Consider the following 25,186-nt stretch of genomic DNA (forward strand, 5'->3'; position numbering starts at 1 on the left):
TGGCTAAACAGCTGACCTTGTAAGAGGCTTAGGTGTGAACGCTCATAAATTTCCGCAGAAAGTCGGCAATGATTTATTTGTGTGCCTCCAATGAGTTGCCCACGAGGACCCCATTTTCTACAAGTGTTGGTCAAATACTCCCTCTAGAGGCAGTGGACACAGACTGCGCTCCTAGGCGGTCCCCGATCTGGGGCAGGGGTTGTAGTGTGGCCTGTGGCCCGAGCAGGAGCCTCTCTGCGTGTGACCCAGGGACCCATTTACCTGCGAATTTAGGTCTCCTGGCAGGAAGCCACGAGGCCCTGACCTATGGTTAGCTGTGCAGCGAGGTGTACTACGTGGACACGTTCCACAGACACTTCAAGTAAGAGGGCGGCCTGAGTGGAAAGGTGAGAGTTTGGGCGGCTGTGCAGACTAAGAAGGCACCCTTTGGCCTGGGCCTTCATGCTTGTGACACACCACTGGGTCTGTCAGGCTCTGAGGTCCGTGCCTTGGGCCCCCTGCTCCACTGCCATTTGTTCAGTCACAACAGAGATGGCCACACCCACTCCCTCAGTGAGGGCCGTGTTACAATCTCCCTCACCCCGCCCCTTCTCCACAGGTTACCATGGATTACACATGCTGCCTTCTGAGGCCAGGGCGTTCCGAGAATGCCAAGGTCAGAAATGATGACCTTAAATGATTTCCTCTTGTGTCCGTTTTGGTAAACTTTAGGAACTAGGAAATGGTCCCCTTTACAGAAATGTTCAAATTTACTGGCATTTCATATATTCTCTGCTATAACATTGTCCTAACTCTTTCTGTATATTCTTTACATATCTTTTTGTTTTCCTTTATCAAAGTGTGTCTTTTAAATCTTTTCAAAGTATATTCTTTGGAGTTACTAAGTCACCTCAATTTTATACGTTTTCTGTTGTATTAAGTTCTGTTCATCACTTTATTTATCTTTTTTCTATGTTCTCAGGGTTTATTGTTTTGATCTTCTGATATCAATTTAATCACTTGTTAATTCATTATAATAAATACTTTCTACTTATATAGATTAGAACTTTTAAAGATTCCAGGTTACTTGTAATTTTCTAAGGATCAGGTCCACTATATTGTTGCTGGCCTAAGCCTTAGTTCACCATAGAGCAATGTATATATTGACATATTTTCCCCTCGACTTTCTGTGATTCCGTACATCTCACCTTTCTTTGCGGACAAGCCTTTTGAAATGCCCTTACTTATTTCACAGCAAATAAGTCTTTGATATAATGTGTATTTTTTAGATAAATCTTCTTATATAATTAGGAAGAAAATCTGACCTGCCATAGTTTTCAAAACAGCATAATTTCACTCTTCTCAATGATGAATCTGTTGTATTACACAACCTTTGATTATTTAGCTTTATCAATGACGTGTACTTTAAAAAGGCTTTAGAGATCCTACCAGTCTTTGAAAACATCCTTGTTCCTTGTTTCAGTTCGAGTTTTATGTATATATTCTGCCTTGCACCTGGTTATTCCAACATCTGATGGATGGCCTTGGGAATCAATTCTGGTATTGATTGTTTTTGCTGATTGTCTCCCCTTGTAGCTGATTTCTTCATTATTGTGTAAATTTAGATCATGAGCTCATATTTAGCTAAACAGCTGACCTTGTAACAGGCTTATTTGTGAACTCTCGTAAGTTTCAGCAGAAATTCGGCAAAGATTTATTTGTGTCCCTTAAATGAGTTGCCCACAAGGACCCCGTTTTCTAGAAGTGTTGGTCCAATACCTCCTCTAGAGGCAGGGGACACAGACAGGGTTGCTTTGTGGCCTCCGATCTGGGTCAGGGGCTGTGGGCAGCCTATGGCCCGGGCAGGAGCCTCTACTTGTGTGTCCCAAGTACACATCTGCCTGCAAACTTTGGTCACCTGGCAGGAAGCGACGATGCCCAGACATATGGTTAGCTGTGCAGCGAGGTGTGCTGTGCGGACAGGTTCCACACACACTTCAAGTAACAGGGCGGCCTGAGTGGAAAGGTGGGAGTTTGGGCAGCTGTGCAGACAAAGAAGGCGCCCTTTGGCCTTGGCGTAAATGCTTGTGACACCCCCTGGGCCTTATATGATTTCCTCTTGTGTCAGTTTTGGTAAAGTTTAGTAGCTAGGAAATGGTCCCCTTTACCGAAATGTTCAAATTTATTGGCATTTCTTATATTCTCTGCTATAACATTGTACTGATTCTTTCTGTATATTATTTACTTATGTTTTTGTTTTCCTTAATCAAAGTGTGACTTTTAAATCTTTTCAAAAACTATTCTTTGTACTTACTATATCACCTCAATTTTATACGTTTTCTGTTGTATTAAGTTCTGCTCATATCTTTATTTATCTTTTTTCAATGTTCTCAGGTTTTATTGGTTTGATCTTCTGATGTCAATTAAAACACTTGGTTATTCCTTTTAATAAATCTTTTTACTTATAAGATTTGAACTTTTGAAGATTCCAGCTTACTTGTAAGTTTAAGGTCAGGTCCTCTACTTTCTTGCTGGCCAAAGGCTTAGTTCAACATATAGCAAAGTATATATTGAACTATTTTCCCCTCGACTTTCTGTGGTTCCCTATATCTCACCTTTCTTTGCAGACAAGTCATTTGAAATACCCTTAACGTATATCACAGCCAATAAGTCTTGAAATAATGTGTATTTTTTAGAGAAATCTACTTATATAATTAGGCAGAAAATCTGACCTGCCATTGTTTTCAAAACAGCATAATTTCACTCTTCTCAATGATTAATGTGTTGTATTACACAACTTTTGAGTATTTAGCTTTATCAATGACATATACTTTAAAAAGGTTTTAGAGATCCTACCAGTCTTTGGGAACATCCTTGTTCCTTTATTCAGTTCCAGTTTTATGTATATTTCCTGCCTTGCACCAGATTATTCCAACATCTGATGGATGGCCTTGGGAAACTAATTCTGGTATTGATTGTTTCAGATGATTGTCTCCCCTTGTAGCTGATTTCTTCATTATTGTGTAAATTTAGATCATGAGCTCATGTTTAGCTATACAGCTGACACTGTAAGAGGCTTAGGTGTGAACGCTCATAAGTTTCAGCAGAAAGTTGGCAAAGATTTATGTGTGTCCCTCCAATGAGTTGCCCGCGAGACCCCGTTTTAAGAAGTGTTGGTCCAATATACCCTCCAGAGGCTAGGGATTCAGACAGGCCTGCTTGGCGGCCCCCGATCTGGGGCAGGGGCAGTGGGCAGCCTGTGGCCCTGGCAGGAGCCTCGCAGCGTGTGTCCCAGGGACCCATCTGCCTGCGAACTTCGGTCACCTGGCAGGAAGCTACGATGCCCAGACCTATGGTTAGCTTTGCAGCGAGGTGTACTGTGCAGACAGGTTCCACACACACTTCAAGTAAGAGGGCGGCCTGAGTTTAAAGTTGACAGTTTGGGCAGCTGTGCACACAAAGAAGGCGCCCTTTGGCCTTGGCCTAAATGCTTGTGAAGCCACACTGGGCCTGCCGGGCTCTGAGGGCCCTGCCCTAGACCTCCTGCTCCCCTGCCCTTTGTTCAGTCACATCAGAGATTGCCACACCCACTTCCTCAGTGAGGGCAGTTTTCCAACCTGCCTCAGCTCCTCCCCCTCTCCGCAGGTTACCATGGACTACAGATGTTGCCTTCTGAGGCCAGGGCGTTCTGAGAATGCCAAAGGCAGATATGATGACCTTAAATGATTTCCTTTTGTGTCAGATTTGGTAAACTTTAGGAGCTAGGAAATGGTCCCCTTTACAGAAATGTTCAAATTTACTGCTATTTCATATTTTCTCTGCTATAACATTGTCCTGATTCTTTCTGTATATTCTTTACTTATGATTTTTTTTTCCTTAATCAAAGTGTGTCTTTTAAATCTTTTCAAAGAATATTCTTTGGACTTACTAAATCACCTCAATTTTATACGTTTTCTGTTGTATTAAGTTCTGCTCATATCTTTATTTATCTTTTTTCCATGTTCTCAGGGTTTATTGTTTTGGTCTTCTGATGTCAATTAAAACACTTGGTTATTCATTTTAATAATTTTTTTACTTATAAAGATTTGAACTTTTGAAGATTCCAGGTTACATGTAAGTTGCTAAGGGTCAGGTCCTCTACATTGTTGCTGGCCTAAGGCTTAGTTCTCCCTATAGCTATGTATATATTGACATATTTTCCCCTCGACTTTCTGTGATTCCCTACATCTCACCTTTCTTTGCAGACAAGCCATTTGAAATACCCTTAACTTATTTCACTGCCAATAAGTCTTTGAAATAATGTGTATATTTAGCGAAATCTTCTTATATAATTAGGCAGAAAATCTCACGTGCCATAGTTTTCAAAACAGCATAATTTCACTCTTCTCAATGATTAATCTGTTGTATTACACAACCTTTGAGTATTTAGCTTTTTCAATGACATGTACTTTAAAAATGTTTTATAGATCCTTCGAGTCTTTGAAAACATTCTTGTTCCTTGTTTCAGTTCCAGTTTTATGTATATATTTGTGCCTTTCACCTGATTATTCCAACATATGATGGATGGCCTTGAGAATCTAATTCTGGTAGTGATTGTTTTTGCTGATTGTCTCCCCTTTTAGCTGATTTTTTCATTATTGTGTAAATTTACATCATGAGCTCATATTTGGCTAAACAGCTGACCTTGTAAGAGGCTTAGGTGTGAACGCTCATAAATTTCCGCAGAAAGTCGGCAATGATTTATTTGTGTGCCTCCAATGAGTTGCCCACGAGGACCCCATTTTCTACAAGTGTTGGTCAAATACTCCCTCTAGAGGCAGTGGACACAGACTGCGCTCCTAGGCGGTCCCCGATCTGGGGCAGGGGTTGTAGTGTGGCCTGTGGCCCGAGCAGGAGCCTCTCTGCGTGTGACCCAGGGACCCATTTACCTGCGAATTTAGGTCTCCTGGCAGGAAGCCACGAGGCCCTGACCTATGGTTAGCTGTGCAGCGAGGTGTACTACGTGGACACGTTCCACAGACACTTCAAGTAAGAGGGCGGCCTGAGTGGAAAGGTGAGAGTTTGGGCGGCTGTGCAGACTAAGAAGGCACCCTTTGGCCTGGGCCTTCATGCTTGTGACACACCACTGGGTCTGTCAGGCTCTGAGGTCCGTGCCTTGGGCCCCCTGCTCCACTGCCATTTGTTCAGTCACAACAGAGATGGCCACACCCACTCCCTCAGTGAGGGCCGTGTTACAATCTCCCTCACCCCGCCCCTTCTCCACAGGTTACCATGGATTACACATGCTGCCTTCTGAGGCCAGGGCGTTCCGAGAATGCCAAGGTCAGAAATGATGACCTTAAATGATTTCCTCTTGTGTCCGTTTTGGTAAACTTTAGGAACTAGGAAATGGTCCCCTTTACAGAAATGTTCAAATTTACTGGCATTTCATATATTCTCTGCTATAACATTGTCCTAACTCTTTCTGTATATTCTTTACATATCTTTTTGTTTTCCTTTATCAAAGTGTGTCTTTTAAATCTTTTCAAAGTATATTCTTTGGAGTTACTAAGTCACCTCAATTTTATACGTTTTCTGTTGTATTAAGTTCTGTTCATCACTTTATTTATCTTTTTTCTATGTTCTCAGGGTTTATTGTTTTGATCTTCTGATATCAATTTAATCACTTGTTAATTCATTATAATAAATAATTTCTACTTATATAGATTAGAACTTTTAAAGATTCCAGGTTACTTGTAATTTTCTAAGGATCAGGTCCACTATATTGTTGCTGGCCTAAGCCTTAGTTCACCATAGAGCAATGTATATATTGACATATTTTCCCCTCGACTTTCTGTGATTCCGTACATCTCACCTTTCTTTGCGGACAAGCCTTTTGAAATGCCCTTACTTATTTCACAGCAAATAAGTCTTTGATATAATGTGTATTTTTTAGATAAATCTTCTTATATAATTAGGAAGAAAATCTGACCTGCCATAGTTTTCAAAACAGCATAATTTCACTCTTCTCAATGATGAATCTGTTGTATTACACAACCTTTGATTATTTAGCTTTATCAATGACGTGTACTTTAAAAAGGCTTTAGAGATCCTACCAGTCTTTGAAAACATCCTTGTTCCTTGTTTCAGTTCGAGTTTTATGTATATATTCTGCCTTGCACCTGGTTATTCCAACATCTGATGGATGGCCTTGGGAATCAATTCTGGTATTGATTGTTTTTGCTGATTGTCTCCCCTTGTAGCTGATTTCTTCATTATTGTGTAAATTTAGATCATGAGCTCATATTTAGCTAAACAGCTGACCTTGTAACAGGCTTATTTGTGAACTCTCGTAAGTTTCAGCAGAAATTCGGCAAAGATTTATTTGTGTCCCTTAAATGAGTTGCCCACAAGGACCCCGTTTTCTAGAAGTGTTGGTCCAATACCTCCTCTAGAGGCAGGGGACACAGACAGGGTTGCTTTGTGGCCTCCGATCTGGGTCAGGGGCTGTGGGCAGCCTGTGGCCCGGGCAGGAGCCTCTACTTGTGTGTCCCAAGTACACATCTGCCTGCAAACTTTGGTCACCTGGCAGGAAGCGACGATGCCCAGACATATGGTTAGCTGTGCAGCGAGGTGTACTGTGCGGACAGGTTCCACACACACTTCAAGTAAGAGGGCGGCCTGAGTGGAAAGGTGAGAGTTTGGGCAGCTGTGCACACAAAGAAGGCGCCCTTTGGCCTGGGCCAAAATGCTAAGACACCCCACTGGGCCTGCCGGGCTCTGAGGGCCCTCTCCTGGGCCCCCTGTTCTCCTGCCCTATGTTCAGTCACAGCACAGATGGCCACACCCACTCCCTCAGCGAGGGCAGTGTTTTAAACTCCCTCAGCCCCGCCCCCACTCCGCAGGTTACCATGGACTACAGATGCTGCATTCTGAGGCCAGGGCGTTCTGAGAATGCCAATGGGAGACATGATGACCTTAAATGATTTCCTTTTGTGTCAGTTTTGGTAAACTTTAAGAGCTAGGTAAAGTTCCCTTTTACAGAAATGTTCAAATTTACTGCTATTTCATATTTTCTCTGCTATAACATTGTCCTGATTCTTTCTGTATATTCTTTACTTATGTTTTTGTTTTCCTTAATCAAAGTGTGTCTCTTAAATCTTTTCAAAGAATATTCTTTTGACTTACTAAATCACCTCAATTTTATACGTTTTTTGTCGTATTAAGTTCTGCTCATATCTTTATTTATCTTTTTTCTATGTTCTCAGGGTTTATTGGTTTGATCTTCTGATGTCAATTAAAACACTTGGTTATTCATTTTAATATATATTTTTACTTATAAAGATTTGAGCTTTTGAAGATTCCAACTTACTTGTAACTTTCTAATGGTCAGGTTCTGTACATTGTTGCTGGCCTGAGTCTTAGTTCAACATAGAGCAATGTATATATTGACATATTATCCCTTCGAATTTCTGGGATTCCCTACATCTCACCTTTCTTTGCAGACATGCCATTTGAAATACCCTTAACTTATTTCACAGCCAATAAGTCTTTGAAATAAGGTGTATTTTTTAGATAAATCTTCTTATATAATTAGGCAGAAAATCTGACCTGCCATAATTTTCAAAACAGCATAATTTCACTCTTCCCAATGATTATTCTGTTGTATTACACATCCTTTGACTATTTAGCTTTATCAATGACATGTACTTTAAAAATATTTTAGAGAGCCTACTAGTCTTTGAAAACATCCTTGTTCCTTGTTTCAGTTCCAGTTTAATGTATATTTCCTGCCTTGCACCTGATTATTCCAACATCTGATGGATGGCCTTGGGAATCTTATTCTGGTATTGATTGTTTTTGCTGATTGTCTCCCCTTGAAGCTGATTTCTTCATTATTGTGTAAATTTAGATCATGAGCTCATGTTTAGCTAAACAGCTGACCTTGTAAGAGGCTTAGGTGTGAACACTGGTAAGTTTCAGCAGAAAGTCGGGAAAGATTTATTTGTGTCCTTGCAATGAGCTGCCCGCGAGGACCCCGTTTTATAGAAGTGTTGGTCCAGTATTCCCTGTTGTGGCTAGGGACTCATACAGGGCTGCTTGGCGTCCCCCGATCAGGGGCAGGGGATGTGGGCGACCTGTGGGCCGAGCAGGAGCCTCCCCGCGTGTGTCCCAGGGACCCATCTGCCTGCGAACTTCGGTCACCTGGCATGAAGCTACGATGCCCAGACCTATGGTAGGCTGTGCAGCGAGGTGTGCTGTGCAGACAGGTTCCACACACACTTCAAGTAACAGGGCGGCCTGAGTGGAAAGGTGGGAGTTTGGGCAGCTGTGCAGACAAAGAAGGCGCCCTTTGGCCTTGGCGTAAATGCTTGTGACACCCCCTTGGCCTTATATGATTTCCTCTTGTGTCAGTTTTGGTAAAGTTTAGTAGCTAGGAAATGGTCCCCTTTACCGAAATGTTCAAATTTATTGGCATTTCTTATATTCTCTGCTATAACATTGTACTGATTCTTTCTGTATATTCTTTACTTATGTTTTTGTTTTCCTTAATCAAAGTGTGACTTTTAAATCTTTTCAAAAACTATTCTTTGTACTTACTATATCACCTCAATTTTATACGTTTTCTGTTGTATTAAGTTCTGCTCATATCTTTATTTATCTTTTTTCAATGTTCTCAGGCTTCATTGGTTTGATCTTCTGATGTCAATTAAAACACTTGGTTATTCCTTTTAATAAATCTTTTTACTTATAAGATTTGAACTTTTGAAGATTCCAGCTTACTTGTAAGTTTGTAAGGCCAGGTCCTCTACTTTCTTGCTGGCCAAAGGCTTAGTTCAACATATAGCAAAGTATATATTGAACTATTTTCCCCTCGACTTTCTGTGGTTCCCTATATCTCACCTTCCTTTGCAGACAAGTCATTTGAAATACCCTTAACGTATATCACAGCCAATAAGTCTTGAAATAATGTGTATTTTTTAGAGAAATCTACTTATATAATTAGGCAGAGAATCTGACCTGCCATTCTTTTCAAAACAGCATAATTTCACTCTTCTCAATGATTAATGTGTTGTATTACACAACTTTTGAGTATTTAGCTTTATCAATGACATATACTTTAAAAAGGTTTTAGAGATCCTACCAGTCTTTGGGAACATCCTTGTTCCTTTATTCAGTTCCAGTTTTATGTATATTTCCTGCCTTGCACCAGATTATTCCAACATCTGATGGATGGCCTTGGGAATCTAATTCTGGTATTGATTGTTTCAGATGATTGTCTCCCCTTGTAGCTGATTTCTTCATTATTGTGTAAATTTAGATCATGAGCTCATGTTTAGCTATACAGCTGACACTGTAAGAGGCTTAGGTGTGAACGCTCATAAGTTTCAGCAGAAAGTTGGCAAAGATTTATGTGTGTCCCTCCAATGAGTTGCCCGCGAGACCCCGTTTTAAGAAGTGTTGGTCCAATATACACTCCAGAGTCTAGGGATTCAGACAGGCCTGCTTGGCGGCCCCCGATCTGGGGCAGGGGCAGTTGGCAGCCTGTGGCCCTGGCAGGAGCCTCGCAGCGTGTGTCCCAGGGACCCATCTGCCTGCGAACTTCGGTCACCTGGCAGGAAGTTACGATGCCCAGACCTATGGTTAGCTTTGCAGCGAGGTGTACTGTGCAGACAGGTTCCACACACACTTCAAGTAAGAGGGCGGCCTGAGTGGAAAGCTGACAGTTTGGGCAGCTGTGCACACAAAGAAGGCGCCCTTTGGCCTTGGCCTAAATGCTTGTGAAGCCACACTGGGCCTGCCTGGCTCTGAGGGCCCTGCCCTAGACCTCCTGCTCCCCTGCCCTTTGTTCAGACACATCAGAGATTGCCACACCCACTTCCTCAGTGAAGGCAGTTTTCCAACCTGCCTCAGCTCCTCCCACTCTCCGCAGGTTACCATGGACTACAGATGTTGCCTTCAGAGGCCAGGGCGTTCTGAGAATGCCAAAGGCAGATATGATGACCTTAAATGATTTCCTTTTGTGTCAGATTTGGTAAACTTTAGGAGCTAGGAAATGGTCCCCTTTACAGAAATGTTCAAATTTACTGCTATTTCATATTTTCTCTGCTATAACATTGTCCTGATTCTTTCTGTATATTCTTTACTTATGTTTTTTTTTCCTTAATCAAAGTGTGTCTTTTAAATCTTTTCAAAGAATATTCTTTGGACTTACTAAATCACCTCAATTTTATACGTTTTCTGTTGTATTAAGTTCTGCTCATATCTTTATTTATCTTTTTTCCATGTTCTCAGGGTTTATTGTTTTGGTCTTCTGATGTCAATTAAAACACTTGGTTATTCATTTTAATAATTTTTTTACTTATAAAGATTTGAACTTTTGAAGATTCCAGGTTACATGTAAGTTGCTAAGGGTCAGGTCCTCTACATTGTTGCTGGCCTAAGGCTTAGTTCACCCTATAGCTATGTATATATTGACATATTTTCCCCTCGACTTTCTGTGATTCCCTACATCTCACCTTTCTTTGCAGACAAGCCATTTGAAATACCCTTAACTTATTTCACTGCCAATAAGTCTTTGAAATAATGTGTATATTTAGCGAAATCTTCTTATATAATTAGGCAGAAAATCTCACGTGCCATAGTTTTCAAAACAGCATAATTTCACTCTTCTCAATGATTAATCTGTTGTATTACACAACCTTTGAGTATTTACCTTTTTCAATGACATGTACTTTAAAAATGTTTTATAGATCCTTCGAGTCTTTAAAACATTCTTGTTCCTTGTTTCAGTTCCAGTTTTATGTATATATTTGTGCCTTTCACCTGATTATTCCAACATATGATGGATGGCCTTGGGAATCTAATTCTGGTAGTGATTGTTTTTGCTGATTGTCTCCCCTTTTAGCTGATTTTTTCATTATTGTGTAAATTTACATCATGAGCTCATGTTTAGATAAACAGCTGACCTTGTAAGAGGCTTAGGTGTGAACGCTCATAAATTTACGCAGAAAGTCGGCAATGATTTATTTGTGTACCTCCAATGAGTTGCCCACGAGGACCCCATTTTCTACAAGTGTTGGTCAAATACTCCCTCTAGAGGGAGTGGACACAGACTGCGCTCCTAGGCGGTCCCCGATCTGGGGCAGGGGTTGTAGTGTGGCCTGTGGCCCGAGCAGGAGCCTCTCTGCGTGTGACCCAGGGACCCATTTGCCAGCGAATTTAGGTCTCCTGACAGGAAGCCACGAGGCCCTGACCTATGGTTAGCTGTGCAGCGAGGTGTACTACGTGGACACGTTCCACAGACACTTCAAGTAAGAGGGCGGCCTGAGTGGAAAGGTGAGAGTTTGGGCAGCTGTGCAGACTAAGAAGGCACCCTTTGGCCTGGGCCTTCATGCTTGTGACACACCACTGGGTCTGTCAGGCTCTGAGGTCCCTGCCCTGGGCCCCCTGCTCCACTGCCATTTGTTCAGTCACAGCACAGATGGCCACACCCACTCCTTCAGTGAGGGCCGTGTTACAATCTCCCTCACCCCGCCCCTTCTCCGCAGGTTACCATGGACTACAGATGCTGCCTTCTGAGGCCAGGGCGTTCCGAGAATGCCAAGGTCAGAAATGATGACCTTAAATGATTTCCTCTTGTGTCCGTTTTGGTAAACTTTAGGAGCTAGGAAATGGTCCCCTTTACAGAAATGTTCAAATTTACTGGCATTTCATATATTCTCTGCTATAACATTGTCCTGACTCTTTCTGTATATTCTTTACATATCTTTTTGTTTTCCTTTATCAAAGTGTGTCTTTTAAATCTTTTCAAAGTATATTCTTTGGAGTTACTAAATCACCTCAATTTTATACGTTTTCTGTTGTATTAAGTTCTGCTCATCACTTTATTTATCTTTTTTCTATGTTCTCAGGGTTTATTGTTTTGATCTTCTGATATCAATTTAATCACTTGTTAATTCATTATAATAAATACTTTCTACTTATAAAGATTAGAACTTTTAAAGATTCCAGGTTACTTGTAATTTTCTAAGGATCAGGTCCACTATATTGTTGCTGGCCTAAGCCTTAGTTCATCATAGAGCAATGTATATATTGACATATTTTCCCCTCGACTTTCTGTGATTCCGTACATCTCACCTTTCTTTGCGGACAAGCCTTTTGAAATACCCTTACTTATTTCACAGCCAATAAGTGTTTGATATAATGTGTATGTTTTAGTTAAAACATTTATATAATTAGGAAGAAAATCTGACCTTCCATAGTTTTCAAAACAGCATAATTTCACTCTTCTCAATGATGAATCTGTTGTATTACACAACCTTTGATTATTTAGCTTTATCAATGACGTGTACTTTAAAAATGTTTTAGATATCCTACCAGTCTTTGAAAACATCCTTGTTCCTTGTTTCAGTTCGACTTTTATGTATATATACTGCCTTGCACCTGATTATTCCAACATCTGATGGATGGCCTTGGGAATCTAATTCTGGTATTGATTGTTTTTGCTGATTGTCTCCCCTTGTAGCTGATTTCTTCATTATTGTGTAAATTTAGATCATGAGCTCATATTTAGCTAAACAGCTGACCTTGTAACAGGCTTATTTGTGAACTCTCGTAAGTTTCAGCAGAAATTCGGCAAAGATTTATTTGTGTCCCTTAAATGAGTTGCCCACAAGGACCCCGTTTTCTAGAAGTGTTGGTCCAATACCTCCTCTAGAGGCAGGGGACTCAGACAGGGTTGCTTTGTGGCCTCCGATCTGGGTCAGGGGCTGTGGGCCGCCTGTGGCCCAGGCAGGAGCCTCTACTTGTGTGTCCCAAGTACACATCTGCCTGCAAACTTTGGTCACCTGGCAGGAAGCGACGATGCCCAGACCTATGGTTAGCTGTGCAGCGAGGTGTACTGTGCGGACAGGTTCCACACACACTTCAAGTAAGAGGGCGGCCTGAGTGGAAAGGTGAGAGTTTGGGCAGCTGTGCACACAAAGAAGGCGCACTTTGGCCTGGGCCAAAATGCTTTAGACACCCCACTGGGCCTGCCGGGCTCTGAGGGCCCTGCCCTGGGCCCCCTGTTCTCCTGCCCTATGTTCAGTCACAGCACAGATGGCCACACCCACTCCCTCAGCGAGGGCAGTGTTCTAACCTCCCTCAGCCCCGCCCCCTCTCCGCAGGTTACCATGGACTACAGATGCTGCATTCTGAGGCCAGGGCGTTCTGAGAATGCCAATGGGAGACATGATGACCTTAAATGATTTCCTTTTGTGTCAGTTTTGGTAAACTTTAAGAGCTAGGTAATGTTCCCCTTTACAGAAATGTTCAAATTTACTGCTATTTCATATTTTCTCTGCTATAACATTGTCCTGATTCTTTCTGTATATTCTTTACTTATGTTTTTGTTTTCCTTAATCAAAGTTTGTCTTTTAAATCTTTTCAAAGAATATTCTTTGGACTTACTAAATCACCTGAATTTTATACGTTTTGTGTTCTATTAAGTTCTGCTCATATCTTTATTTATCTTTTTTCTATGTTCTTAGGGTTTATTGGTTTGATCTTCTGATGTCAATTAAAACACTTGGTTATTCATTTTAATAAATATTTTTACTTATAAAGATTTGAGCTTTTGAAGATTCCAACTTACTTGTAACTTTCTAATGGTCAGGTTCTGTTCATTGTTGCTGGCCTGAGTCTTAGTTCAACATAGAACAATGTATATATTGACATATTTTCCCTTCGAATTTCTGGGATTCCCTACATCTCACCTTTCTTTGCAGACATGCCATTTGAAATACCCTTAACTTATTTCACAGCCAATAAGTCTTTGAAATAATGTGTATTTTTTAGATAAATCTTCTTATATAATTAGGCAGAAAATCTGACCTGCCATCATTTTCAAAACAGCATAATTTCACTCTTCCCAATGATTATTCTGTTGTATTACACATCCTTTGACTATTTAGCTTTATCAATGACATGTACTTTAAAAATATTTTAGAGAGCCTACTAGTCTTTGAAAACATCCTTGTTCCTTGTTTCAGTTCGAGTTTTATGTATATTTCGTGCCTTGCACCTGATTATTCCAACATCTGATGGATGGCCTTGGGAATCTAATTCTGGTATTGATTGTTTTTGCTGATTGTCTCCCCTTGTAGCTGATTTCTTCATTATTGTGTAAATTTAGACCATGAGCTCATGTTTAGCTAAACAGCTGACCTTGTAAGAGGCTTAGTTGTGAACACTGGTAAGTTTCAGTAGAAAGTCGGGAAAGATTTATTTGTGTCCTTGCAATGAGCTGCCCGCGAGGACCCCGTTTTATAGAAGTGTTGGTCCAGTATTCCCTGTTGTGGCTAGGGACACATACAGGGCTGCTTGGCGTCCCCCAATCAGGGGCAGGGGAATTGGGCGACCTGTTGGCCGAGCAGGAGCCTCTCCGCGTGTGTCCCAGGGACCCATCTGCCTGCGAATTTCGGTCACCTGGCAGGAAGCTACGATGCCCAGACCTATGGTTAGCTGTGCAGCGAGGTGTACCGTGCAGACAGGTTCCACACACACTTCAAGTAACAGGGCGGCCTGAGTGGAAAGGTGGGAGTTTGGGCAGCTGTGCAGACAAAGAAGGCGCCCTTTGGCCTTGGCGTAAATGCTTGTGACACTCCACTGGGCCTTATATGATTTCCTCTTGTGTCAGTTTTGGTAAAGTTTAGTAGCTAGGAAATGGTCCCCTTTACCGAAATGTTCAAATTTATTGGCATTTCATATATTCTCTGCTATAACATTGTACTGATTCTTTCTGTATATTCTTTACTTATGTTTTTGTTTTCCTTAATCAAAGTGTGTCTTTTAAATCTTTTCAAAAAATATTCTTTGTACTTACTATATCACCTCAATTATATACGTTTTCTGTTGTATTAAGTTCTGCTCATATCTTTATTTATCTTTTTTCAATGTTCTCAGGTTTTATTGGTTTGATCTTCAGATGTCAATTAAAACACTTGTTTATTCCTTTTAATAAATCTTTTTACTTATAAGATTTGAACTTTTGAAGATTCCTGCTTACTTGTAAGTTTCTAAGGTCAGTTCCTCTACTTTCTTGCTGGCCAAAGGCTTAGTTCAACATATAGCAAAGTATATATTGAACTATTTTCCCCTCGACTTTCTGTGGTTCCCTATATCTCACCTTTCTTTGCACACAAGTCATTTGAAATACCCTTAACGTATTTAACAGCCAATAAGTCTTGAAATAATATGTATTTTTTAGGGAAATCTACTTATATAATTAGGCAGAAAATCTGACCTGCCATTGTTTTCAAAACAGCATAATTTCACTCTTCTCAATGATTAACGTGATGTATTACACAACTTTTGAGTATTTAGCTTTATCAATGACATATACTTTAAAAAGGTTTTAGAGATCCTACCAGTCTTTGGGACCTTCCTTGTTCCTTTATTCAGTTACAGTTTTATGTATATTTCCTGCCTTGCACCTGATTATGCCAACATCTGATGGATGACATTGGGAATCTAATTCTGGTATTGATTGTTTCAGATGATTTTCTCCCCTTGTAGCTGACTTCTTCATTATTGTTTAAATTTAGGTCATGAGCTCATGTTTAGCTATGCAGCTGACACTGTAAGAGGCTTAGGTGTGAACGCTCGTAAATTTCAGCAGAAATTTGGCAAAGATTTATGTGTGTCCCTCCAATGAGTTGCCCGCGAGACCCCGTTTTAAGAAGTGTTGGTCCAATATACCCTCCAGAGGCTAGGGATTCAGACAGGCCCGCTTGGCGGCCCCCGATCTGGGGCAGGGGCAGCGTGTGGCTTCTGGCCCTGGCAGGAGCCTCACAGCGTGTGTCCCAGGGACCCATCTGCCTGCGAACTTCGGTCACCTGGCAGGAAGCTATGATGCCCAGACCTATGGTTAGCTTTGCAGCGAGGTGTACTGTGTGGACAGGTTCCACACACACTTCAAGTAAGAGGGCGGCCTGAGTGGAAAGTTGACAGTTTGGGCAGCTGTGCAGACAAAGAAGGCGCCCTTCGGCCTTGGCCTAAATGCTTGTGAAACCACACTGGGCCTGCCGGGCTCTGAGGGCCCTGCACTAGACCTCCTGCTCCCCTGCCCTTTGTTCAGTCACATCAGAGATTGCCACACCCACTTCCTCAGTGACGGCAGTTTTCCAACCTGACTCAGCTCCACACCCTCTCCGCAGGTTACCATGGACTACAGATGCTGCATTCTGAGGCCAGGGCATTCTGAGAATGCCAAAGGCAGACATGATGACCTTAAATGATTTCCTTTTGTGTCAGATTTGGTAAACTTTAGGAGGTAGGAAATGGTCCCCTTTACAGAAATATTCAAATTTACTGCTATTTCATATTTTCTCTGCTATAACATTGTCCTGATTCTTTCTGTATATTCTTTACTTATGTTTTTGTTTTCCTTAATCAAAGTGTGTCTTTTAAATCTTTTCAAAGAATATTCTTTGGACTTACTAAATCACCTCAATTTTATACGTTTTCTGTTGTATTAAGTTCTGCTCATATCTTTATTTATCTTTTTTCCATGTACTCAAGGTTTATTGTTTTGATCTTCTGATGTCAATTAAAACACTTGGTTATTCATTTTAATAAATTTTTTACTTATAAAGATTTGAACTTTTGAAGATTCCAGCTTACATGTAAGTTGCTAAGGGTCAGGTCCTCTACATTGTTGCTGGCCTAAGGCTTAGTTCACCCTATAGCAATGTATATATTGACATATTTTCCCCTCGACTTTCTGTGATTCCCTACATCTCACCTTTCTTTGCAGCAAGCCATTTGAAATACCCTTAACTTATTTCACAGCCTATAAGTCTTTGAAATAATGTGTATTTTTAGAGAAATCTTCTTATATAATTAGGCAGAAAATCGCACGTGCCATAGTTTTCAAAACAGCATAATTTCACTCTTCTCAATGATTAATCTGTTGTATTACACAAGCTTTGAATATTTAGCCTTATTAATGACATGTACTTTAAAAATGTTTGAGAGATCCTACCAGTCTTTGAAAACATCCTTGTTCCTTGATTCAGGTCCAGTTTTGTATATATTTTCTGCCTTGTACCTGTTTATTCCAACATCTGATGAATGGCCTTGGTAATCTAATTCTGGTATTGATTGTTTTGGCTTATTATCTCCCCTCGTAGCTGATTTCTTCATTATTGTATGAATTTAGATCATAAGCTCTTATGTAGCTAAACAGCTGACCTTGTAAGAGGCTTAGGTGTGAACGCTCGTAAGTTTCACCAGAAAGTCGGCAAAGATTTATTTCTGTCCCTCCAATGAGTTGCCCACAAGGACCCCGTTTTCTAGAAGTGTTGGTCCAATACCCCCTCTAGAGGCAGGGGACTCAGACAGGCTGCTTTGCGGCCCCTGATCTGGGGCAGGGGCAGTGGGCGTCATGTGGCCCCGGCAGGAGCCTCTTCGCGTGTGTCCCAGGGACCCACCTGCCTGCGAACTTCGGTCACCTGGAAGCAAGCTACGATGCCCAGACCTATGGTTAGCTGTGCAGCGAGGTGTACTGCGCAGACTGGTTCCAAACACACTTCAAGTAAGAGTGAAGCCTGAGTGGAAAAGTGAGTGTTTGGTCAGCTGTGCAGACAAAGAAGGCGCCTTTTGGCCTGGGCCTAAATGCTTGTGACACCCGACTGGGATTGCCGGGCTCTGAGGGCCCTGACCTGGGCCCCCTGCTCCCCTGCCTTTTGTTCAGTCACAGCAGAGATGGCCACACCCACTCCGTCAGTGAGGGCAGTGTTCCAAACTCCCTCAGCCCCGGCCCGTCTCCGCAGGTTACCATGGAATACAGATGCTGCATTCTGAGGCCAGGGCGTTCCAAGAATGCCAAGGGCAGCCATGATGACATTAAATGGTTTCATCATGTGTCAGTTTTGGTAAACTTTAGGAGCTAGGAAATGGTCCACTTTACAGAAATATTCAAAATTACTTGCATTTCATATATTCTCTGCTATAACATTTTCCTGTTTCTTTCTGTATATTCTTGACTTATGTTTTTGTTTTCCTTAATCAAATTGTGTCTTTTAAATCTTTTCAAAGAATATTCTTTGGACTTACTACATCACCTGAATTTTATACGTTTTCTGTTGTATTAAGTTCTGCTTATATCTTTATTTATCTTTTTTCTATGTTCTCAGGGTTTATTGTTTTGATCTTCTGATGTCAATTAAAACACTTGGTTATTAATTTTAATAAATATTTTTACTTATACAGATTTGAACTTTTGAAGATTCCAGCTTACTTGGAACTTTCTAAGGGTCAGGTCCTCTACATTGTTGCTGGCCTAATGCGTAGATCAATATATAGCTATGTATATATTGACATATTTTCCCCTCGACTTTCTGTGATACACTACATCTCACCTTTCTTTGCAGACAAGCCATTTGAAATACCCTTAACTTATTTCACTGCCAATAAGTCTTTGAAACAATGTGTATATTTAGCGTAATCTTCTTATATAATTAGGCAGAAAATCTCACGTGCCATAGTTTTCAAAACAGCATAATTTCACTCTTCTCAATGATTAATCTGTTGTATTACACAACCTTTGAGTATTTAGATTTTTCAATGACGTGTACTTTAAAAATGTTTTATAGATCCTTCGAGACTTTGAAAACATTCTTGTTCCTTGTTTCAGTTCCCGTTTTATGTATATATTTGTGCCTTTCACCTGATTATTCCATCATATGAAGGATGGCCTTGGGAATCTAATTCTGGTAGTGATTGTTTTTGCTGATTGTCTCCCCTTTTAGCTGATTTTTTTCATTATTGTGTAAATTTACATCATGAGCTCATGTTTAGCTAAACAGCTGACCTTGTAAGAGGCTTAGGTGTGAACACTCATAAATTTCTGCAGAAAGTCGGCAATGATTTATTTGTGTCCCGCTAATGAGTTGCCCACGAGGACCCCATTTTCTACAAGTGTTGGTCAAATACTCCCTCTAGAGGCAGTGGACACAGACTGCGCTACTAGGCGGTCCCCGATCAGGGGAAGGGGTAGTAGTGTGGCCTGTGGCCCGAGCAGGAGCCTCTCTGCGTATGACCTAGGGACCCATTTGCCTAAGAAATTAGGTCTCCTGACAGGAAGCCACGAGGCCCTGACCTATGGTTAGCTGTGCAGCGAGGTGTACTACGTGGACACGTTCCACAGACACTTCAAGTAAGAGGGCGGCCTGAGTGGAAAGGTGAGAGTTTGGGCAGCTGTGCAGACTTAGAAGGCACTCTTTGGCCTGGGCCTTCATGCTTGTGACACACCACTGGGTCTGTCAGGCTCTGAGGTCCCTGCCCTGGGCCCCCTGCTCCACTGCCATTTGTTCATTCACAGCAGAGATGGCCCCACCCACTCCCTCAGTGAGGGCCGTGTTACAATCTCCCTTACCGAACCCCTTCTCCGCAGGTTACCATGGACTACAGATGCTGCATTCTGAGGCCAGGGCGTTACGAGAATGCCAATGTCAGAAATGATGACCTTAAATGATTTCCTCTTGTGTCAGTTTTGGTAAACTTTAGGAGCTAGGAAATGGTCCCCTTTACAGAAATGTTCAAATTTACTGGCATTTCATATATTCTCTGCTATAACATTGTCCTGACTCTTTCTGTATATTCTTTACATATCTTTTTGTTTTCCTTTATCAAAGTGTGTCTTTTAAATCTTTTCAAAGAATATTCTTTGGACTTACTAAATCACCTGAATTTTATACGTTTTCTGTTCTATTAAGTTCTGCTCATATCTTTATTTATCTTTTTTCTATGTTCTCAGGGTTTATTGGTTTGATCTTCTGATGTCAATTAAAACACTTGGTTATTCATTTTAATAAATATTTTTACTTATAAAGATTTGAGCTTTTGAAGATTCCAACTTACTTGTAACTTTCTAATGGTCAGGTTCTGTACATTGTTGCTGGCCTGAGTCTTAGTTCAACATAGAGCAATGTATATATTGACATATTTTCCCTTCGAATTTCTGGGATTCCCTACATCTCACCTTTCTTTGCAGACATGCCATTTGAAATACCCTTAACTTATTTCACAGCCAATAAGTCTTTAAAATAATGTGTATTTTTTAGATAAATCTTCTTATATAATTAGGCAGAAAATCTGACCTGCCATAATTTTCAAAACAGCATAATTTCACTCTTCCCATTGATTAATCTGTTGTATTACACATCCTTTGACTATTTAGCTTTATCAATGACATGTACTTTAAAAATATTTTAGAGAGCCTAGTAGTCTTTGAAAACATCGTTGTTCCTTGTTTCAGTTCGAGTTTAATGTATATTTCCTGCCTTGCACCTGATTATTCCAACATCTGATGGATGGCCTTGGGAATCTAATTCTGGTATTGATTGTTTTTGCTGATTGTCTCCCCTTGTAGCTGATTTCTTCATTATTGTGTAAATTTAGATCATGAGCTCATGTTTAGCTAAACAGCTGACCTTGTAAGAGGCTTAGGTGCGAACACTGGTAAGTTTCAGCAGGAAGTCGGGAAAGATTTATTTGTGTCCTTGCAATGAGCTGCCCGCGAGGACCCCGTTTTATAGAAGTGTTGGTCCAGTATTCCCTGTTGTGGCTAGGGAAACATACAGGGCTGCTTGGCGTCCCCCGATCAGGGGCAGGGGAAGTGGGCGACCTGTGGGCGGAGCAGGAGCCTCCCCGCGTGTGTCCCAGGGACCCATCTGCCTGCGAACGTCGGTCACCTGGCAGGAAGCTACGATGCCCAGACCTATGGTTAGCTGTGCAGCGAGGTGTACTGTGCAGACAGGTTCCACACACACTTCAAGTAACAGGGCGGCCTGAGTGGAAAGGTGGGAGTTTGGGCAGCTGTGCAGACAAAGAAGGCGCCCTTTGGCCTTGGCGTAAATGCTTGTGACACGCCACTGGGCCTTATATGATTTCCTCTTGTGTCAGTTTTGGTAAAGTTTAGTAGCTAGGAAATGGTCCCCTTTACCGAAATGTTCAAATTTATTGGCATTTCATATATTTTCTGCTATAACATTGTACTGATTCTTTCTGTATATTCTTTACTTATGTTTTTGTTTTCCTTAATCAAAGTGTGTCTTTTAAATCTTTTCAAAAACTATTCTTTGTACTTACTATATCACCTCAATTTTATACGTTTTCTGTTGTATTAAGTTCTGCTCATATCTTTATTTATCTTTTTTCAATGTTCTCAGGTTTTATTGGTTTGATCTTCTGATGTCAATTAAAACACTTGGTTATTCCTTTTAATAAATCTTTTTACTTATAAGATTTGAACTTTTGAAGATTCCAGCTTACTTGTAAGTTTCTAAGGTCAGGTCCTCTACTTTCTTGCTGGCCAAAGGCTTAGTTCAACATATAGCAAAGTATATATTGAACTATTTTCCCCTCGACTTTCTGTGGTTCCCTATATCTCTCCTTTCTTTGCAGACAAGTCATTTGAAATACCCTTAACGTATTTCACAGCCAATAAGTCTTGAAATAATGTGTATTTTTTAGGGAAATCTACTTATATAATTAGGCAGAAAATCTGACCTGCCATTGTTTTCAAAACAGCATAATTTCACTCTTCTCAATGATTAATGTGATGTATTACACAAATTTTGAGTATTTAGCTTTATCAATGACATATACTTTAAAAAGGTTTTAGAGATCCTACCAGTCTTTGGGAACATCCTTGTTCCTTTATTCAGTTCCAGTTTTATGTATATTTCCTGCCTTGCACCTGATTATGCCAACATCTGATGGATGGCCTTGGGAATCTAATTCTGGTATTGATTGTTTCAGATGATTGTCTCCCCTTGTAGCTGATTTCTTCATTATTGTTTAAATTTAGATCATGAACTCATGTTTAGCTATGCAGCTGACACTGTAAGAGGCTTAGGTGTGAACGCTCATAAGTTACAGCAGAAAGTTGGCCATGATTTATGTGTGTCCCTCCAATGAGTTGCCCCCGAGACACCGTTTTATAGAAGTTTTGGTCCAATATACCCTCCAGAGGCTAGGGATTCAGACAGGCCTTCTTGGCGGCCCCCGATCTGGGGCAGGAGCAGCGGGCGGCCTGTGGCCCAGGCAGGAGCCTCACTGCGTGTGTCCCAGGGACCCATCTTCCTGCGAACTATGGTCACTTGGCAGGAAGCTATGATGCCCAGACCTATAGTTAGCTTTGCAGCGAGGTGTACTGTGCGGACAGGTTCCACACACACTTCAAGTAAGAGGGCGGCCTGAGTGGAAAGTTGACAGTTTGGGCAGCTGTGCAGACAAAGAAGGCGCCCTTTGGCCTTGGCCTAAATGCTTGTGAAACCACACTGGGCCTGCCGGGCTCTGAGGGCCCTGCACTAGACCTCCTGCTCCCCTGCTCTTTGTTCAGTCACATCAGAGATTGCCACACCCACTTCCTCAGTGACGGAAGTTATCCAACCTGACTCAGCTCCTCCCCCTCTCCGCAGGTTACCATGGACTACAGATGCTGCATTCTGAGACCAGGGTGTTCTGAGAATGCCAAAGGCATACATAATGACCTTAAATGATTTCCTTTTCTGTCAGATTTGGTAAACTTTGGAGCTAGGAAATGGTCCCGTTTACAGAAATGTTCAAATTTACTGCTATTTCATATTTTCTCTGCTATAACATTGTCCTGATTCTTTCTGTATATTCTTTACTTATGTTTTTTTTTTTCCTTAATCAAATTGTGTCTTTTATTTTATTTTATTTTATTTTTTTATTTTTTTTTTTTTTGCGGTAGGTGGGCCTCTCACTGTTGTGGCCTCTCCCCTTGCGGAGCACAGGCTCGGGACGCACATGCTCAGCAGCCATGGCTCACGGGCCCATCCGCTCCGCGGCATGTGGGATCCTCCCAGACCGGGGCGCGAACCCGCGTACCCTGCATCGGCAGGCGGACTCTCAACCACTGCGCCACCAGGGAAGCCCCAAATTGTGTCTTTTAAATCTTTTCAAAGAATATTCTTTGGACTTACTAAATCACCTCAATTTTATACGTTTTCTGTTGTATTAATTTCTGCTCATATCTTTATTTATCTTTTTTCCATGTTCTCAGGGTTTATTGTTTTGATCTTCTGATGTCAATTAAAACACTTGGTTATTCATTTTAATAAATTTTTTACTTATAAAGATTTGAACTTTTGAAGATTCCAGCTTACATGTAAGTTGCTAAGGGTCAGGTCCTCTACATTGTTGCTGGCCTAAGGCTTAGTTCACCCTATAGCAATGTATATATTGACTTATTTTCCCCTCGACTTTCTGTGATTCCCTACATCTCACCTTTCTTTGCAGACAAGCCATTTGAAATACCCTTAACTTATTTCACAGCCAATAAGTCTTTGAAATAATGTGTATTTTTAGAGAAATCTTCTTATATAATTAGGCAGAAAATCGCACGTGCCATAGTTTTCAAAACAGCATAATTCCACTCTTCTCAATGATGAATCTGTTGTATTACACAACCTTTGAGTATTTAGCTTTATCAATGACATGTACTTTAAAAATGTTTGAGAACCTATCAGTCTTTGAAAACATCCTTGTTCCTTGTTTCAGTTCCAGTTTTATGTATATTTTCTGCCTTGCACCTGATTATTCCAACATCTGATGGATGGCCTAGGGAATCTAATTCTGCTATGAATTGTTTTTGCTGATTGTCTCCCCTTGTAGCTGCTTTCTTCCTTATTGTGTAAATTTAGATCATGAGCACATGTTTAACTAAACAGCTGACCTTGTAAGAGGCTTAGGTGTAAACACTCGTAAACTTCAGCAGAAAGTCGGCAAAGATTTATTTCTGTCCCTCCAATTGGTTGCCCGCGAGGTCCCCGTTTTCTACAAGTGTTGGTCCAATACTCCCTCTAGACGCAGGGGACTCAGACAGGGCTGTTTGCAGCCCCCGCTTTGGGGCAGGGGCAGTGGGCGGCCTGCGGCCCGGGCAGGAGCCTCTCCGCGTGTGTCCCAGGGACACATCTGCCAGCGAACGTCGGTCACCTGGCACAAGCTATGGTGCCCAGACCTATGGTTAACTGTTCAGCGAGGTGTATTGCTCGGACAGGTTCCACAGACACTTCAAGTAAGTGGGCGGCCTGAGTTGAAAGGTGAGAGATTGGGCAGCTGTGCCGACAATGAAGGCACACTTTGTCCTGGGCCTAAATGCTTGTGACACCCCACTGAGCCTGCCGGGCTCTGAGTGTCCTCCCCTGGGCAGCCTGCTCCCCTGCCCTTTGTTCAGTCACAGCAGAGATGGCCACACCCACTCCCTCAGTGAGGGCCATGTTCCAAACTCCCTCAGCCCTGCCCCCACTCCGCAGGTTACCATGGACTACAGATGCTGCATTCTGAGGCCAGGGCGTTCCGAGAATGCCAAGGGCAGACATGACGACCTTAAATGATTTCCTCTAGTGTCAGTTTTGGTAAACTTTAGGAGCTAGGTAATGGTCCACTTTACAGAAATGTTCAGATTTACTGGCATTTCATATATTCTCTGCTATAACATTGTCCTGGTTCTTTCTGTATATTCTTGACTTATGTTTTTGTTTTCCTTAATCAAAATCTGTCCTTTAAATCTTTTCAAAGAATATTCTTTGGACTTACTACATCACCTGAATTGTATACGTTTTCTGTTGTATTAAGTGATGCTCATATCTTTATTTATCTTTTTTCTATGTTCTCAGGGTTCAATGCTTTGCTCTTCTGATGTCAATTAAAACACTTGGTTATTCATTTTAATAAATGTTTTTACTTATAAAGATTTGAACTTTTGAAGATTCCAGCTTACTTGTAAGTTTCTAAGGGTCAGGTCCTCTACGTTGTTGCTGGCCTAAGGCTTAGTTCACCCTATAGCAATGTATATATTGACCTATTTTCCCCTCGACTTTCTGTGATTCCCTACATCTCACCTTTCTTTGCAGACAAGCCATTTGAAATACCCTTTACTTATTTCACAACCAAGAAGTCTTTGAAATAATGTGTATTTTTTAGAGAAATCTTCTTATATAATTAGGCAGAAAATCTGACCTGCCATAGTTTTCAAAACAGCATAATTCCACTCTTCTCAATGATGAATCTGTTGTATTACACAACCTTTGAGTATTTAGCTTTATCAATGACATGTACTTTAAAAATGTTTGAGAACCTACCAGTCTTTGAAAACATCCTTGTTTCTTGTTTCTGTTCCAGTTTTATGTATATTTTCTGCCTTGCACCT

This window comes from Mesoplodon bidens, assembly GCF_964165515.1.
Source record: "Mesoplodon bidens genome assembly, chromosome: Y".
Lineage (NCBI taxonomy): Eukaryota > Metazoa > Chordata > Mammalia > Artiodactyla > Ziphiidae > Mesoplodon > Mesoplodon bidens.